The 13516-nt window shown below is 28.2% G+C and overlaps 1 long non-coding RNA gene and 1 pseudogene across 1 annotated transcript; both read left to right on the forward strand.

The window, feature by feature from the left end:
- Positions 1–1098: 1098 nt before the first annotated feature.
- Positions 1099–2119, forward strand: LOC120256404 (annotated as a pseudogene).
- Positions 2120–10456: 8337 nt separating this feature from the next.
- Positions 10457–12910, forward strand: LOC120256406. The gene is made up of 3 exons (XR_005535292.1): positions 10457–10619; positions 12187–12536; positions 12623–12910. It is a non-coding gene; the product is annotated as an uncharacterized LOC120256406 (long non-coding RNA).
- Positions 12911–13516: the final 606 nt, after the last annotated feature.

Consider the following 13516-nt stretch of genomic DNA (forward strand, 5'->3'; position numbering starts at 1 on the left):
AATAAATTTATTTTATTCAATAATGTTTTTTTAAAATTGTGCTTCAAAACTTTATAGATAAGGATTAAAACCATTTTTTGATTTTTTTTTAAAAAATGTATATTTTTTTAATTTATGATTTACATCATCTCGTTAGACTGCTTTAAAATATATATCTATATACAAAAAAAAGAACAAGTTGATAGGACATCATGTGCCACATTATTTTACTATCTCTTTGTGACATGAATTAAAATAAATAGAATGCAAAGTTTTTTTAAAAAAATCAAAATAAATATCCAACAAGTTGCAAAACACAGGAAATTATGTTAATTCTATAATAAATAATTAATCATTGAATATACGCTTCTATTCAATTTCCTTTTCATGTAAGGAACCTAGGTAATGACTGCATGACTTTATTATATGTATGTTATTTTCTTAGAATGGACAAGACTTTGGACTTTTGTTAAAAAAATAATAATAATGATAAAATAAGAGATGAGAAAGCAATGTTCAAAGTAAACTAAAGCAAAACAAGTAAGACCAAACCTATGTTCTAGACATGGAAAATTCAATTTACAATTCCTTGTTTGACACTATCAACATAATTTGTTTGGCATCATGTCCCTTTTTCAATTTTGGTTGGCTCTAAATAATTATATATATATAAAAAAACATCTTAACCTTGTTATATTATTACTTTACCAATCAATAATTTATTATCTAACTTGATTCTTTTCAAAAATTTAAATTATTATATTTTTTTAATAGAGATGGAAATCAACCTTTTCTTGCATATATAATTTGTAAAATATATATATATATATAATTCAATAACCAAAGTAAATATTTTTTTCATGTTGAGAGACAATAAAGATTTAAAAAGCACAGTCAAAAACAAAAAGAATAGAATTTCATTGTGTTTTCATTTGCATTCCAAATAATATTTTTTTTGTCAAAATATAATTAATATAAAATGACCATGACCAACATTCACTCGTTATGTTTAGAAAAATTATAAAACAACTCAGTGCAACATTCAAACATGACAACAACAATCTTTGAACACCATCTTTAAATACCGATCAAAGTTCTCAAATCTACAAAGGCAGTACCAAAAACAATCATGGCAACCAAAAGAAGTTATCAAATAGTTCTTATTGCTATTTTTGTTGCGGTGTTAAGCACCGGATCATCGGCTCAATCGCTTAGCTCATGTATACCAGACCTCACGACGCTTCAAACCATGCTTGAGCTACATCACCGGCAACGAGTCTTCGCCGTCAAATTCATGTTGTTCACCATTAGCTCAAGTCGTAAAATCCGAAGTTCAATGCCTTTGTTTGCTTATCAATGCCAATATAACTCTTTTCGGCAACATTAATAGGACCAGAGCTCTTGATCTTCCTAGCATTTGCAACATTCAGACTCCTTCACTTAGTATTTGCAATTGTGAGTATATATATATATATATATATATTGTTTTCAATAATGAAAGTTTAATAGATATATAATTTGTATGTCTTTTTATTACTTTAATTATGATCGATGAAAATATTTTTATTATTACAGCTACCGAAGCTCCTTCACCTTCACCAAGCTCTTCAAACAGTCTTTCCCCAAGCTCTTCAAATAGTCCTTCAGGTATCATGAGCTTTTTTTAACTATTGCCCCTATTAATAGTTTGATTAATATATTTTTTATATAGGAAAGAATAAATATATAATTTTGTCAATAAAAAATTTAAGTTTTTTTTTAATAAAAGAGCTATAGAAGGATATATAAATAAATATGAATTGTTTTGCAAAGTCGTTAATTACCATTCCTCCATTGTGATATGACACAATATTTCATGCATTCAATTAAAATTATTTGAACAAATTTATAAATTAAAATTATTTGACTAATTTATAAATTTATATTAATTTCTTTGTTAGAAAAATTAATAATAATTGAGAAATAATTAAATTAAACTTTTGAATTGAATTTCAGGAGGAGGAACAATCACAACTCCAACACCAGCCACAGGCTCATCTTTTGCAACTAAAATTCCTCATGCTCTCATCTTTTCTCTCTCCCTCATTGCATTCTATTATTAATAATAACAAAATTTCGTTTTTAATTATATCCTCATTTCATGCTTTTTATGAATATAGATATTTATGTTGATGAGTTTTGTATTCTTTGGTCTTAGTGTGTTGTGCCTTTTTTCATTAGAGGCTGCTTATTGTTGTATTTTTATCATGAGATATTGAATAAAGATCACTTGTTCTAATTGCCTTCTGTTGCCATGTATGAATTTTTGTTCAAAATTAATGAGTCATGTGTTACATTGACAAAGAAATAAAGTCATGTGAATGTTTGGCATATGTACTTAATAAAATAATTTAATGTGTTTTTATTTTCTTCTGGAAATTATTTGTTTTATGAAAAATAAAGAGTTTTTAGAAATTTTTTTATAAAATTCCAAAATTTAAAAACACAAAAATGGTAATTAATAATTTTAACTGTACATAAAGACCTTATTCAATATTTTAAAAATAGATAAGATGATTGATGATATAAAGTATAACTTGTAACCCTTGCAAGAGGTCAGTGTTTATAAAAATAATACTTATAAAATAAAATTTTAATTAAATTGTTTCAAAAAAGGTCCCACCAACCACTCCAAAAAAAAATAAAATAAAAAAAGTGTGGAAAATAAAAAGGTCTGAAGTTTAAGTCCGTCCTTCAGTCAAAGTTTACACCCTAACCTATCACTTAAACTGATCTTATGTCATTATTTTCTGAGGTTTTTACCTGTGATTTTTCAAATATAATTTACCATCGTCATGTCAGAATTTGTTAATTACCATGGGTTTCTTTTTTTTAATATATATATATATATATGTATAGGATCCGTTTGATTTATCAAGGAGAACAGCACAAACAGTACAGTACAAACAATTAGAGTACAGCACAAGTGCTTGTATTGTTCTATGTTTGATTTTCATCAAATAGTATAAACATTTTTGTACTGATTAATGTTTGATTTGCATAAGTACGGAAGACAAAATAATAAATTACAATAATACTTTTTCTACTATTCTATATTTGTTTTATAATAAAAAATATACAATAATATTTTATAAAAATCTTATCAAATTTTATGATGCCTAACAACATAACAACAAATTAAAAAATCAATATAATTTTAAAAATATTTAATTCAAAACAAACAAACTTTCATTAATATCTTAATCCTAAAAAAACAAATAAATTGATACATACATAAATAAATAAATAAATATATAAATTTTTAAATAGATAAATAAATAAATAAAAATTTAAATAGATAAATAAATAAAAATAAAATAAAATAAAATAAATAAATCTATGTTATCACTTTTGTAATGAGAAGTGTAAATTTTAATTTTAAATAAGGACAATTTTGTCATTAGTTGTTTTGTACTTCTCTAAAAATTTTGTACCGTAGTTTTTGCAGAAAAAGTTTAAAAAGTTATGTTATACCAATGGGGGTAGTTTGTGTTGTATTTCGGCCCTATTTGTAAATCAAACACATAACAATAGAAGTTGTCTTGTCCTGGTCCTTGAAATCGTGGATATCAAACGTACCCATACAGTTTTAAACCAAAAGATCTAATTAAACATAAATCCTAATTGATGGATTTTTTAATGAGAATAATCCCTATAAAAAGCCAGGATTTTCATAATTAGAAATTAATTGGGAACAAAAAAAATAGTGAAAGCATAACTGCACTCATCATGTAGGAATTTAAAGATATATATATATATATATATATGCATAAGTTATGTAGATGTGTACATATTTAATTTTGAATGGGTTCAATTGTAGTGATTTAATAAAAGTTTGGATAGAACTCTAATTATGTAAACTAAATGTGTGGATAATAATAATAATAATAATAATAATAATAATAATAATAATAATAATAATAATAATAATAATAATAATAATAATAATAATAATATGATGTGTAATATTTCTAAGGGCAAAATCGTCAAGTTTATAATGGGCAAACTTGTAATTAGTCCCATAAATATTTATTATAAATAGACCGTGATCCCTAAGTGCGAACAATTCAAATTCGGAGTTAGATTTTCTTTGTATTAGGGGTTTCATCTCCCTTTCTGCATGATTAGTCAGGAGAATCGCAAGATTGTTTGTGTCAATAGATTCAAGTGTAGGTATTGCAGGTATGCTTATGTTTTTTTTGTTCTTGAATAATTTTTTATCAAGAAGATCATGACTTTTCATAGGGAATAATTTCATTAGAAAATCTATTAAGTTCCATCCAACGATTTTGTTTTGAAATTATTTGGGATACATGATTGATTAGATCTTTTGGATTAAAACTTATTGCTTAAATTATATATATAATTTGGTTTCATCTTGGGGCTGATTTTTTATGCTAATATAAAATTGAATGATATATATATATATATATATATATATATATATATGGCGATCTTAGTGCAGAACTTGTTTGACTTTGTTAACATATATTTGTGATGAGTGTGAAAATTACACGTTAATTTGATATATGTATATATGTTAAATTTAATTTGCAGTCTCCCGAGAAACGTTCAAGACTTTGAAAACTCGTTGGATAAACTCACACATATATATATATAGTTTCTGTAACGGTGTGGAATTCTTTTAGAAATCATGTTCATGCGTTTCAATACAGGTTTATATTTATAGAATTTATAATTATGAAAATCAAAGATTGGGACACAATTAATAATTTATATTAATTTAAATTTTACATTAAAATTAAGATAATACAACAATTTCACATTCAGATTATAGTTTAATTATTGTGGATTTATTTTAGATTATTATGAATTTTATTTTTGTACATAAATTTAGTATTATCATTTAATGATATATTATAAATAATTTTTGAGTTATCATGTTGTGATTGTGATCTATGATTATAAGGTTGTTTTTTTTTAGTAATCATTAGGAATATAACAAGTTGCTTGCTATAAGTTTTGTGGCTATTTAAGCAGCATCGACACTAAAGTGACATTTGTTGTGGAAACCTTTTATTTGTAAATAACCACAGTGTTAATGCATACCTAATCTCATATATGCAACACATTAACCCAAAGAAATATTGTTGTTTGACAAAGATTTGTTTGCATATGTGGTGATAAGTTTGGATAGTTATAAGGTATCTCTTGTGAAGTCGGCTCAAAGGAAGACTTTGTACTTGGCTGGTTAATCACTAGTGAATTGGATTTTTATCCAAAGACTAAGTTTGATGTCGCATCGATTAACTTGTTGATGGGTTGTTGTTATTTGTATGTTTGATTATTAGATTCTTTGGTTAATTTATTGTGAATTAATTATTGATTATTGCTCTTTATACAATTGACATCATGAGTGTTAATAATGTGTTTTGTACACTCATGGCATTCACATGCTTAACAACACAAACTTCAAGACTTGGAAAAATAAGTAATGTGTTTTGTACACTCATGGCATTCACATGCTTAACAACACAAACTTCAAGACTTGGAAAAATAAGGTAACACTTGTTTTGGGGTGTATGGATCTAGACTATGCGTTAAGGGAACCTTGTCTTGCACCTCTGACAGATCAAAGTTCCATTCATGAAAAGGGAGCCTTTAAGAGGAGAGAGCAGTCTAATGATCATGAAGAATACAATCCCAAAGGTTTTTCTGGACACTACGTCTGAGGAAAAAGGATATTAAGCAATTCTTTAACATAACACTTCATAAGAAGTGATAAGGCGGAGACTAATATTACCGTAAGGAAACTAGTCTCTATGAGGTATAAGGGTGACCGGAATATACAAGAGTATGTCCTTAATATGTGTCATCTAGCTTGAAAATTGAAGGGTTTAAAATTGAGATGCCACAAGATGTTCTAGTGCATTTGGTGTTAATTTCCCTCCCTCCTCAATTTAGTCAGTTTGAAATGAATTATAATTGTTAAAAGAAAAAATGGACATTAAATGAACTCATCTCAAATTTAGCACAAGAGGAAGACCGAATGAAACAATATTAGGTTGAGAGTGATAATTTGGCATTTTCAAGCTCTTAGAAGAAAAGAAAGAGTTTAGAGTGGTTATGTGAATATTTGGCTTATCTTATAGGGATAAACTCCATTGTTGCGGATCTACTTGCATTAGCACTTGTAGCTTTTAATAAGCATGTTGCTTGTATGGATGTCATTTAGTAAAGATGCTTTGATTTGGGAGCTTATATTTAGCTAGCTTAATACAAGCAACATGCTTTTTAAAAGCAAATAGATCCTCAATAAATGGAGTTTATCTCTATAATATAAGCTCAATATTCACATAACAACTCTGAACTCTTTCTCTTCTTCTAAGAACTTGAAGATACCAAATTATTACTCTCAACCTACGTTGTTTTATCCAGTCTTCCTCATGTGCTAAATGTGAGATGATGTCATGTAATGTCCATTTTTTCTTTTGACAATTATAATTCACTTCAAGCTGACTAAATTAAAGAGGGAGGAAAATCAACACCATACGCACTAGAACATCTTTTGGCATCTCAAATGCTTAATATCCTTTTCCTCAGGCCTAGTGTCTAGAAAAAGCCTTCGGGATTGTATTCTTCGTGATCATTAGACTTATACGATTAGACTGCTCTCACCTCTTAAAGGCTCCCTTGTCATGAATGAAACTTTGATCTATCAGAGGTGTAGGACATGGTTCCGTTAACGCATAATCTAGATCCATATATCCCAAAACAAGTGTTACCTTATTTTTCTAGGTCTTGAAATTTGTGTTGTTAAGCATGTAAATGCCATGAGTGTACAAAACATATTATTAACACTCATGATGTCAACTTTGTATAAAGAGTAATAATCAATGATTAACTCATAATAAATTAACCAAAGAATCTAATAATCAAACATACAAATAACAACAACCAATCTACAAGTTAATCGATGAGACATCAAACATAGTCTTTGGATAGAGATTCAATTCATTAGTGATTAACCAGTCAAGTATAAAGTCTTCTTTTGAGCCGACTAAATACTCACAAGAGATACCTTATAACTATTAAAACTTATCACCATACATACATGAGATTAGGCATGCAATAACATCGTGGTTATTTACAAACAAATGGTTTCTACAATATAGGTCACTTTGGTGAGATGCTGCTTAAATAGCTAAGAAAGCTTATAACAAGCAACTCTAAGTTGTGATATTTTTTAATGATTATTTAAAAAAATAACCTTATAATCATCGATTACAATCACAACCATGATAACACAAAAATTATTGGTAATAATATCATTAAATGATAATACTAAATTTATTTTTTATGTATAAAAAGTAAAATTCATGATAATCTAAAATAAATCCAGAATAATTAAACTAAAATTCTAATGTCAAATCGTTGTATTATTTAAATTCAAAATCAAAATAAAATTTAAGTTACTATAAATTATTAATTGTGTTTATAAACTTTGATTTTGATAATTATGAAAATTAATTTAATAAAAATATTTATAAGCATATATTGAAATCCGTGAGCATGCATGACAGCTAAACGAATTCTTGATGATCCTAAATCTATATAGAAACGCGTGAGCATGATTTTTTAAAGATTTCATCTCAACTATATACATTAATTAATTAATATATATATATATATATATATAGATAGAGGATGTATCGTCTGCCCACATTCATAGATTCTTAATCTGTGAACGTTGATATGAGCCGTTGGATTTCAATTCAACGGCTGCATACCGTTCTATAAACAGTAACACTGTGCATTATTTATAAGTACAGTAAAAAGTGGGATGTACAGTGTTTTAATTTGAACCATCCAATCAATTTCAGCACAGTAACTAAATCAATCGCAGTCGTCCAACCCTATTAAAGTTACTGTGCATCATCTGCGGACGTTCGACGTTCTACGAACGTCCGCAAATGATGTTTAGCCATATAGATATATATGATTCTATCGAACGGATTCTCAAACTAAAATTAAATCTAGCATATGTTTATGGATATCAAGTTTACCACACTCATCACGTATGCATAAGTCAAATAATTCAAATAGGAAGAACCAATTCGATCATGCGAACCATATATATATATATATTAATCAAGAAATTCGAGTATTAAGTTTTAATCCAACAGGTCTAATCAAATATAAATTCCAAATAATTTTCAAGCAAGATTGTTCTAATATCACTTATTTAGAAATTAAAAATTATTTAGGAAAAAAAATAGAGGAAGCATACCTACATTCGAATCCATTAATCTATTATTTGCTTGGGGTGGTTTCTAACTGATAGCTCACATAGAAATGGAAACCCTAATTTATACCTTAATTCTGTATCTCACATTGTATTTATAAAAAATATTTATGAAACTAATTTTAGATAATAAGAACTTTATCCCAACTTTATTTAAATCTTCACAATTAGGCCCATTCAAAAAATAAATATTATAAGATATATTCAATTATAAATATTGTTGATATACGTCTACATAACTTGTACACATATAATCACCCAACAATTTTTACCTATAATTTTTAATTATAATTTACCACCATTATGCCAGAATTTGTTAATGTTGTAACTTGAGTTCAAATAATTATTTTTAATTTTTTTATCAATATAAAATCTATTTTATATATGACACATATTTTAACAAACATAGGTTTCTTTTTTAATATATATATATATATATAATAGATTTTAATAAATAAAATAAATAATGTTTTAAACAAAAAAAGGTATTTTAATATTTTATATTTAACATTTCTGATATGCATGCTGGAACTTGACTTCATTTGGTTGAATCTTTCTACCAAAATATTGTTTTATTTTTAAAAACTAAAACAGATATTAATCCAAACTTTAAAGGTGGCAGGCTTGAGATTTTGATTCTTGAATTTTTACACAAACTTGACTTTTAATTAAATATGTATGTATAACACCTTATTTAATTAATAATGAAATAAAATTACAAACAAAAAACCAAATTAACATGTAATCATCCATGATCGATGGTCTTCCACCGCTTCTAGCTCTACCGTCTTAATTTTATGCTCACCTCCACGGCCACGTGCCCATGCTTGCAAAACTCTAACATCCACGTTCATGTCCACGTGCCCATGCTTGCAAAACCCTAATATCCACGTTCATGTCCACGTGCCCATGCATGCAAAACCCTAACACCCACGTCCATGTCCACGTGCCCATGCATGAAAAACCTTAACACCCACGTCCAAGTCCATACGCCCATGCATGCAAAACCCTAACATCCACGTCCAAGTCCACGTGCCCATGCATGCAAAACCCAAACGCGCCACATCATCAAACCCTATTTCACCACCTTCTCTCTGTCTATATATATATATATATATATATTCCTCCTGCTTCCCCTCTTAATTTCCGACTTTCTAATCTTAAATAATCTTTCCTTTCCTAAAATGCCCTTCAAACCTCTTCTTCTTTTCCTCCCTCCTCCTTCTCCTTCTTACCCTCATCTTTGTCAGTACTTCTCATGATCATGAAAACAATGAACTCATACTACTTGAACGTAAAGTGATCAAACATTGTGAAAAGAGATGTGAAGAAGATAAAGAACAACACCACAATGAAGCTAAAGCTAAAGATGAACCTGAGAAGAAGCTTCTAGAATGCCAGAAAGAGTGTGGTTTAGTAAAGCATTATGATCCTATTCTTCAACAAGAGTGTTTGAGGAGATGTCATATGGAATATCAACATGAGAAACATGGTGGACATCATGATGATGATGATGATCATGTTGTGTTTCCAATTAACCATATATTTTAGCTAGAATTTTGCATCGATATATGTACAAATGGTTGTTTTTGTTGATATATATCTTATGTTTAATTCCTTTGTTATTTAATAATTTTATATGGATGATTCTTGTACAAAAATAAATTAGTTTGTAATTTTGTAATTTTATGAGGATCTTTATGTAAAAAAATAAATTAATTATATGATTTTTTTTCTTCTTGTTATGTTACTTAATTTTTTAAATAAAATATAGAGAAATTTTTTTAAAAAAAATTATGGGTTTTTCAAATAGGGTTTTTAACTTTGTGATTTCTCCCTGAAAAAAATGTTAATAAACTGTTAATAATTAAATATTATTAACAATTCATTCTTTCATTTAAAAACTGTCTCATAGTTTTTTATATCATGTAGTAGATTTTTAAAATAAATTTATTATAATAATTATTATTATTTTTGACTTAATACTGTTAAGTTGTATTTTGCAAACTGAAAACCAGAAGATTTTTATTTAAATATTTTCTCTAAAATATAATTTTATTATAGAATTTTTATTTATATAATTTTGTTTTCATTTAAATAAAATATATAATTAATTTTTATTAATACCCCCACTTCACCACATCCCCAGCTTCACTTCCCGCCAACCAAACACCGGATTTGGTTTTCGGAAGTGATTTCCGAATAACTAGGGTTTTGCGCCGAGATGGCTTCGCCTTTTTCTCATCGAGCTTCCTCAATCCCTCCCTCTTTCTCTTCGCCGCCATGTCTCACGATTGCAGCAGTGACGATGAAGAGATTGAAAGCCGCCCAGTGGGTGAGAATCCTCAAGATTTGTGTTGTTTGAATTTCTAGGGTTCTAATAACTGAAAATCTAACTAACTATTTGTGTTGTTAATGTGTTTGATTGAGTGCTTATATGAGACAGGAATTGGTTTTTTTTTCTTGGAAATGTTTAAAATTTGGCACATTTGTTGCAATTTCAGTTTGTATGACTTCCAAGATGTCATCTTGCATCTTTTAATTTAGGGATTTTATGATTTCTTCTTCTTAATTGAGTGTGGGATTTGTTTGATTGCATCTTTTTGTGGCATTGGTCTTTGAAGTCTTTAAGATTCTAAGATTTTTAGTGAACATTGTAAGCTAAATAGTTAGGGATTTTGTGTTGTGAATGGGGAGATTATGTGTTTGATTGAATGCCTGTATGGTTGAAATGTTTAAAAGCTTGGATCTTATGTTGCAAATTTTATTTTGTTTCTCTTCCAAAATGTCATCTTGGAACCTGTGATTTGGGGGTTTATACTGTTGTCTTCCCAATTGAATGTGAGATGTTTGATTGAATCTTTTTGTGGCATTCATTTGTGAAATCTGCTAAGATTCTAGGGTTTTTGGTGAACATATGTGCAGTTAATAGGAGGTAATGTGTTTGATTGCATGCCTATAATTTCTTTGAATTATCTCTTCCAAAATGTCATCTTGTAATTTGGGGGCTTTTGTTGGGTTCTTCTTGAATAATAATTGAACAAAATATGTTTGATTGAATCTTTTTTTTTGTGACATTTGTTTTTGAAAATTGTTAATACCCTGTTGTTTTTATTAAACCTCCAACTAATAAGTGATTTGTGTGGTCAGTGGGAGTTTATATGTCTTATCCAATGTTTCTTTGTCAGATTTCTTTGAAATGTTTTAGATTTGTCTTATCTATTGCTATATAACTTCTATCTCTTTCATGAAAAGGTAATCGATCTAGTAATTAAGAATTTATTTTAATTTCTTTTTAATGGAATGCAATATAATGTGCTTGATCAATGTTTTTGTGATAATTATCTGTGAAATCTCTTTGATGTTAGGGTTCTTAGTGAACATCTAACTATTGAGGGATTTGTCAAATTAGCTGAAGGTAGTATATCTAATTGAATGGCTGCATGACATATATAATTCTTGGAATTGTTTAAGATTTGTCTCACATATCACTGTATATTTTCCTCTCTCTTCCAACAAGTCATGTAGGCCGTGATTGGTTTATCTGTAAGTGGGTGAAAGAAGTGGTGTAGTGTAATTCATTGCAAACAAACACTGGAACTCACAACTTCCTCTAGTTCTAGCCCACTTCCAAAAACTCTCACTCCCAACTTTCTTCAAGAGTTCATGGTTTACAAAGAAACAAACATTCTCATTGTAACTTAGGCATTTGTGTTGTTTCTTCCTAAATATAACGAACATTCTCCTGATTTTCATAGTTCAAACTATATAGCTTATGACTGCACTGTTGTCATTGGATGAAAATAGATGTACTGATCATTTGATGGATGTTGAGGATGAAGTAATTAGTAGAAATATTGTAGTTGCTTGCTCGGTTGTTAGTTCATGTGTTCTTGTGACAGTATGTATGCGCAATGAAAGTGAGGGATCGGCAAAGAGAGAAGCCCATGCAGGCGAAAAAAGGAAGAGGCAAACAAAGACCAATGTAATGGAGGAGTTAAATAAAGCGTTTAAAGCTATTGCCGAAGCGATTAAGCAAACTCATTCTCACTGGATGGATGAACTTATGGCAAAGTTATTGAAGTATCAGAATGACGGGTCATGATGATGCAAACTATAGAAGCAGCATTCGATATTTTATACAAAGATGAGATGGAAGGCAGGGCATTTATAGCAAAAACTCATTCGATGAACTTACGTTGGTTGAAGAAATTTTGTGGATGCTGAGAAGCAGAATGAATGATGAGTATTGGTACTTTCCGTTTTTGTTGTTTATTCATTCCCTTTTTTCCTTTTGGTTTGGAAATTCTGATGTTTTCATTGCTGTTTGAATGTCAGGTGAACCTTTTGAAGGAGCAGCAGTGTTACTTTTTGGAGGTTTTTGTTGAAATATGTTTTGAAGTCTTTAGAGAAGTTGTTCATGCTGCTTGGACCTTCAAATCTGGCATGGTAATATGTAAGACTGTTTGCAGTAGATGTTTTTTGTTTGGAGATTAGACTAAACTATGATGTCTATGATCATGTTTCTTTTTTTTTTTTCTTATTTTATTTTATTTTTATTTTTTGGGATACAACTATAATTCAATTGTGTTTTGGTTTTTTACTGTCACCCATGAAAAATAATGCAATTATTTTACCACCAACTCATTTTTTTTAAGAAAAATATCTTATTACTCTTTTTATTTTATTTCATTTGCTTGTCAATAGAGCAATTTTTATGTTTTAATTAAGTTAGAATATATCTAATGGTTTGTTTTACCTTTATATATATATATATATATATATATGCATACTCCTTTGCAAACATGATTAAAGATGCTAATGACCCTTAATCTTAAATTTTCGGTCATTGTTTGTATTGGATTTTAAAGTAAAAACGTGTCTTTCTCTAAATAATATGATGGTTTTTTTGTCTATCGTCAACGCATGTAAATGTGACATATGTTTAAGGATAAATTTATACAATTTATGTGCCTAATATAAAAAACAATAAACAGACATAGTTTGTCTAGTTATTTTTATAAACAAAAAGCTAATAAAAGGAGATTTTATATAAAGCCAAGGTTGTAATTGAATTTCATTTACAGAGATTGTGTCAATATAATTAAAAAAAAAATTACAGGAATAATTGGGCAGTCTTAAGCAAGATAAACTTGATTATATTCTCAAAACTTTATTTTCTATTTTTTAAAATAAAATAAAATACAATTACTTGTAAATAAAATATAATAT

This window comes from Dioscorea cayenensis, unplaced genomic scaffold (genome assembly GCF_009730915.1).
Source record: "Dioscorea cayenensis subsp. rotundata cultivar TDr96_F1 unplaced genomic scaffold, TDr96_F1_v2_PseudoChromosome.rev07_lg8_w22 25.fasta BLBR01001422.1, whole genome shotgun sequence".
Lineage (NCBI taxonomy): Eukaryota > Viridiplantae > Streptophyta > Magnoliopsida > Dioscoreales > Dioscoreaceae > Dioscorea > Dioscorea cayenensis.